Source organism: Typopeltis vanoorti, chromosome 6, assembly GCF_054136105.1.
Source record: "Typopeltis vanoorti isolate ZY-2024b chromosome 6, IOZ_Tvanoo_1.0, whole genome shotgun sequence".
Taxonomy (NCBI): domain Eukaryota; kingdom Metazoa; phylum Arthropoda; class Arachnida; order Uropygi; family Thelyphonidae; genus Typopeltis; species Typopeltis vanoorti.
Window position 1 is genome coordinate 21,635,418 of NC_143554.1, and position 5,161 is coordinate 21,640,578.

The 5,161-nt window shown below is 36.4% G+C and overlaps 1 non-coding gene across 1 annotated transcript; it reads right to left on the minus strand.

The window, feature by feature from the left end:
• Positions 1–3,210: 3,210 nt before the first annotated feature.
• On the minus strand, positions 3,211–3,277 carry LOC150105331 (small nucleolar RNA SNORD36). Its single transcript, XR_016548501.1, has one exon. It is a non-coding gene; the product is annotated as a small nucleolar RNA SNORD36 (small nucleolar RNA).
• Positions 3,278–5,161: the final 1,884 nt, after the last annotated feature.

Genomic DNA, 5,161 nt, shown 5'->3' on the forward strand with positions numbered 1-5,161 from the left:
AATAGGAGGAAGAGAGGAGATATCATTGAGCCATTTAAGTTGGTAAGGAGATTATTGTAAGGTTAATATGGAAAATATTTTTCATATATTGGGAAAAGGAGATAGAACGGGGGGGGCATACCTGGAAACTGTATAAGGAATGCGAGTAGGGGCATAGGTGGCAGATCCTCTGCATGGAGAGTGAAATGCATTGCCTTACAGTACGGTGAATGCAGACCTTATGTGTACCTCCTGCAATGAGTCTTTTGACTGCATGTTAATAATTTTTTGACTGTGGGTTAATAATAATCTCGTTTTTGCACATGCAGACCTTGAATACAATGCACATTATGTTTTGATATGTGACAGTTCCAGCTAAGTATGTATGCATTTATTTTGGAATTTATTATTTTGGAATTATCCCAAGATGATATCCCAAGATATCATCTTGGGATAATTGTTCTGTGAAATAATCTGTGAAATGCTTTTGCAAAATCTAGGAATAATCACAGTACACAAATCTCACTTATCCAATACATTTATCACACAATCATAAAGTATAATTAAACTGGCGAACTTTATGACTGCACCTGCAAAAAATCATTTAATAATCCCAATCATAACCAACATTTAAAACCTTATTCACCATTCCAGAAATGCAGTTACTGCCTTAGCACTACCCATATGCAGTGATCTTCCTACACATTCTAGGAGTGGAGGGAGAATAATATTTCCTCTTAAGTATTTTGTGTATTTTAAAAACATAACTGTTTACTCTAAGTGTTTGTAGATCTGTTGTTTTCTAGATACAGTACATACTCATCCTGATGAAACAGCCAGATAAATGACAGCAAAACTTGTCAATTTAAATAAGACCATACTGTTTTATGATCTGTTATCATAATAATTTCCTTCAAGATCTTCAGCATATGCTTTTAAAACTGCTAGTTTTAATGTACTGCTTTTTCCATCCTGCCTGTTTAAATTAGTTGAAGATCATCATATAATCCATTTTATTGAAGACTCGCACTTTAAAAAAATTTCATTTCTAACTTTCTACTGGGAATCCTAATTAAAGCAGAGTATCACATTTGACTTCCTCTACTGAGGATTCTCAGACAAGAATTACAGCATATTAAAAGCTATGTAACATGAGTCTCCATAGTTATTTTCTTTGCAGAATAAAAATATATCTGACAATCAAACATTTTTTATCCTTCCTTCCATTAAAAATAAAATTCCACCAGTACATCCCAGAGTTTTTTTTTCGGATTTGTTGTTCCTGCAGAACTTTTCTATTTTAACAAGACCAGACTTGAGCACGGTAATCCAGATGTAGATGAGTGAAGGCCTTATGAAGATGAATAATAACCTTATCTCTACTTGTTAGTGTGTTCTTCAATAGCTTTCTCTATTTTGTGGAGTACAATGCCATCAATGTGATATACAACTTGTGATATGTTTATCCCAAAATGCATAACTTTATATTTCTCCACATTGAACTAATACCCATTATGTTGAGAACAGATAAGGGTTGCTTGTTTTAAAGTGATGCAAGATTATATATATACACCCTCTATCCAAAAAGAAACCGAACTTTTGATAGAAAATAAAACACAGGCCAATTATAATTATTCAAGTCATTTATTTCAATCAATATATTCTCCCTCAGCTTCGATACAGCGTTTTGCATGGTCAATTAATTTGTTAAATGAGTTTTACATATCGGTTTTTGGGATACTGTTGAGGGTCGTGGTTACTGCTGCGTGAACGTTTTTCAGTGGTGTCATATCGCTTTCCTTTTATCGGCAAATGAAGTCGGGGAAGAGAAAGAAGTCACAGGGTGCTAAATTAGGTGAATACAGCGAGTGATCCAACACACAAACTTTGTTTTTGCTCAAAAACTGTCTCACAATGTTCAAACGATGAAATGGTGCATTATTGTACAAAAGTGACCAGCTGCCTACATCATGATATTCGTGCCGTACGCGACGAATTCTCGCTATCAATTGCTTTAAAACTTTGACTATTTGGCCAGGTGGAAAGAATTTTTTGTGGATAATGCCCCTGGAATCGTAGAAACAAATCAGCATTGTCTTTACTTTTGACTTCTCCAAGTGACTTTCTTTCGGATGCCCCTCTTCTGGTGATATCCACTCAGCACTCTGGAGCTTTGTTTTGGGCTCATACTCAAAACATCACGTTTCATCACCAGTAACGATCGTTTCAAGGAAGTTTGAGTCCTTACGAGCAGTTTTAATGAGGTCTTTGCAGTGTTCAATTTGATACATTTTTTGGTCGTCGGTCAACTTGTGGGGAACAAATCGCGAATTCAATTTACGAAGGCCCAAACTCTCGGTCAAAATTGAATTGAATTTGGAATCCCCAATTCATCTTCAATCAATCTCACGAACAATTTCGGGTTTTCTTTGATGAAATCACGCACTTTTTGGATGTTGACTTCGCTTAGTTTTTGGACACCTGGCTTTTCGTCGTGTCCTCAAGCGTCTCACGACCACTTTGAAATCACTTAAACCACTCGTAAACTTGAGTAGAGGATAAGCATTCTTCACCGTATGCTTTTTGAAGCATTTGATGCGTTTCAGTAAAACTTTTACCAAGTTTAACACAAAAGTAAATCCCACCTCTCTGTTTGAAATTCATTTTCTGACCATTTTCGTCCAAACACACTGTCACTCTTGGCACTATAACTCGGCTTCTAATGAAAGAATGTCATAAACAGTTGACACAACACTAATGAAGGTTGCTGCTTTTGACAACAAAAAGATACAACAGGTGACAGCACTAGTTTCTTCGATTTTCGAAAAGTTTGGTTTCTTTCTGGACAGAGGGTGTTTATATTTTATATCATACCCACACAAGATATAGTGCTCAATGTCAAGTGAAAAGAAGAAGTAATCTGCTGATGTGTTTCTAGAACAGCTGAAGGTAGTAGTCTTTGATGATGTTTATTTAGAAATACAGCCAAAGCTATGAGGTCTGTGTATTACGTCTATTAACCATCCCAGCCATATTAAAGAAATATCAAATAATTTATGCTTTATATTCATGTTATTTCTATTAATACTGTCCAAATGTTATATCAATTTAAAGAGATACTTTGTATTCATACAATCAGTTGTGTGCACTTTTCTGGTTTGCAGGATCCAAAAATACAGCTTCCGTGAGGAAAAATTTTACCATCTTCTTAAGAGAATGCCTAACTCTCAGCATATTCAGTTGAAAAGCTCTTATTAACAAGATCAAGGTCTTTTCAATTTAAGGGCATCACTGATATCAACTGAACTATAGAGGTTCATGTATTTGGAGAAGACAGTGAGAGAGGCTCTTTCTAACCATGCAGAAAGATGGAGAGGTTGGTTTAGTAAGTTTAAAGCTGAATAGTAAATGGATGTTGATTGGCAATTGCTTGTTTTTCTTACAGTAAGGAAGAAAGTGAAGGAATGATGGCGACCTGTTCTGCAGAACATTTTCCATGGAAATACTCACCTATAAGACAAACAGAAAGTGTGTCAGAAAGTAGTGTGAGAGAAAGTGTCATCAACTGGCCCCTCCTCTTCTAGATAGCATCAGTCATTCTCAGGGAGGTTTTAGGGGCATTACTAAACATAGTATTTTGAGTTGGGCAGGTATGGGATTAATATAAGCGAGTAGTGACTTGGGTGGAAAAGTATACCAACTTTATTTGGAAGCTAAAGAAGCTATGGGTGGAATATATTTGTGTCAGAAGTATAAGCCAGTTCAAAAAGAGAAATATGCTGTTTGGAGATCTATGTTACAAAGAATAAGGAAGTGAGGGGACAATTTTTTCTTCCAACAGACAAGAAAAGAATTGTGTTTGGTAGTATTAAAGTGCAGAAGGTTATCCTCTCAACAAGGAAGGATGGCAAGAAGGAATTCATAGGTTATGGAAGATTTTAAAGCTTCTATTGATTCTGCACTACAAGATTTGTTATGATCAGAAAGGAAGCTGAGAAACTTATGCCCAGAACAGACCATAAAGTTTAGTTTGTTGAGGAGGCATCCATCCCAGACCTGATTAAATGTGCTAGAAATGTCTAGAACATTTGATCCAAACTATTCCATGGCTTTTGTCCAGAGGTGGATGAGAGCAGCTTTGGATCAAAAATGGCAAAAGACATACTTGTGATTACTGAATGGCTGATAGACCCCAAGATTTTTGAGAACAAAAGTTCGATCATAGTTTGCTGGATGATTATCACTTATTCTATTGCCAGAATGGATAGAATATTAATCTTGCTTCCATGTTATTAGGTAGATGCCAGTTGAATAGGTAAGATTGAAAAGGGTGTAGGATAGTGTTGTATCTGGTGCACATGTCTTTAGCACGACAGATGAGATATCATCACCAAATGACTTCATATCAAAACCATTGAGGATCCTTTTGATTTTATCTGACAAAAGACTAGAAGAGGCATGCAGTGAGCATTTCTTGGTAAAATGAAAGGTGCTTTACATTGGCCATAATAAATTTAGTTTAATCCTTTATTCAAGTGCAAGCAAACAAAGTTTGCGCCTGAACATATCTTCAGCACTGGGACAAGGTGGACCAAGCTCTCATCACTCCTTGTCTCAGTATTTCCTACATCTCCTTGTGGACATGTATGATGCTATGCATTAAGGGAAGGGCCACTACCCAGACCAGTTTCGACCTTTATTGAGGTCTCATCAGTGGGAGGCAGACTCGGAAGTGGTGATACTAAGGCAGAAGCAACGGAGGGGTCATATTTACCTATATGAGTTGCCAACAGGTGTACCACCTTATTAATCAATTACTCTGGATTTAGAGAAATATGTTGAAGTTTATTTTATACTTGGTTAGACTATAATAAATTTAGTTTAATCCTTTATCCAAGTGCCCCAGTCCTGAAGATATTTTCAGGTGCAAACTTTGTTTGCTTACACTTGGATAAAGAATTAAACTAAATTTATTATAGTCTAACCAAGTGCAAAATAAACTTCCAACATCCTTCTCTAAATCCAGAGTAATTGATTAATAAGGTGATACACCTGTTGGCAATTCATATAGGTAAATATGACCTCTCCATTGCTTCTGCCTTAGTATCAACAATTCTGGGTCTGCCTCCCACTGACGAGACCTCAATAAAGGTCGAAACCTGTCTGGGTAGTGGCCCTTCCC